The sequence below is a fragment of the Brassica oleracea genome, chromosome C8, assembly GCF_000695525.1.
Source record: "Brassica oleracea var. oleracea cultivar TO1000 chromosome C8, BOL, whole genome shotgun sequence".
NCBI lineage: Eukaryota > Viridiplantae > Streptophyta > Magnoliopsida > Brassicales > Brassicaceae > Brassica > Brassica oleracea.
The window spans coordinates 19,153,457-19,154,574 of record NC_027755.1 but is presented as its reverse complement, the minus strand read 5'-3'; positions in this window follow the sequence as shown (position 1 = coordinate 19,154,574).

Below are 1,118 nucleotides of genomic sequence, written 5' to 3'. Positions count from 1 at the left end.
CAAGACACGAATGGCGGCGGTACACTTTTGAAGTGGAGAGAGACTGTTCCTTCCGAGACCATCTTTTGTTTCCCGAAAATATTGAACTTCGTTGGAGAGTCGATCCACAATGTTCATGAACAATGGCTTGTTCATTCTAAAACGTCGCCGGAATAATAAAGGAGGATACGTTGGAGTTTGACTGAAATAATCGTTCCATAAACGATTATGCCCTTCTTCACGATGTCTTTCAATATAAGCTCGTTTTTTTCTTTTTTTTCTTCGTTCTTCTTGATTTGCTTGAATGGTAAAATCCTCAAATGCTTGATCAAAATGTTGATCAAATAGCTCATCAAATGTATCATCAAATGTATCATCAAAAGCGTCATCGAAAGTGTTGTGAGAAGAAGAAGAAGCCATTAATGTGATTAAAAAGAGTTTATATAGAGAGTGATTAAGAGTTTAACGTGAAGGAAGAAATTGATTAAGTGTTGAAGTGTTTATAAAGTGAGAGATTTAGAAGAACTTGTGAAGGAAGAAAGTGATTACGTGTTTATAAAAGAGATAGAAGAAGTTTGAAATAACTTGAGAGAGATAAGTGGACTTGATATGGAAGTTTGAAATAACTTGAGAACTTGTGTTTATAAAGTTTCATTTATACACCCTTTGAAAACTTGTGTCCGTGACATGAGTTATGCTACAAAATAATACAAGACAAAATGTGATACAACTCTCTACGAACTCTCTTGTCTTCACATGTGTGTCCGTGATTCACTATCTCTCTTGTCTTCTCTTCACTCACCCTCCGTGACTCCATGCTCTAATCTGCCAAGAAAGAAAGAACATCATAAATTCACGTGAAACAACAACAAGTGAAACACGTGAAACAACAACAACAAGTGAAACAACAACAACAAGTGAAACAACAACACGTTTTTATATTATCACGTTACCAACATACAACAGAGGAACAACACGTTTTTATATTATCACGTTACCAACATACAACAGAGGAACAACAACAAGATAAAATCAACGCGAACAAAGACTTAAACCCAAACTTAAACCCATACTTAAACTAGTTCAACTAAGCTAGTTCAACACAAACTCTTAAACCCATACTTAAACTAGTTCAACAA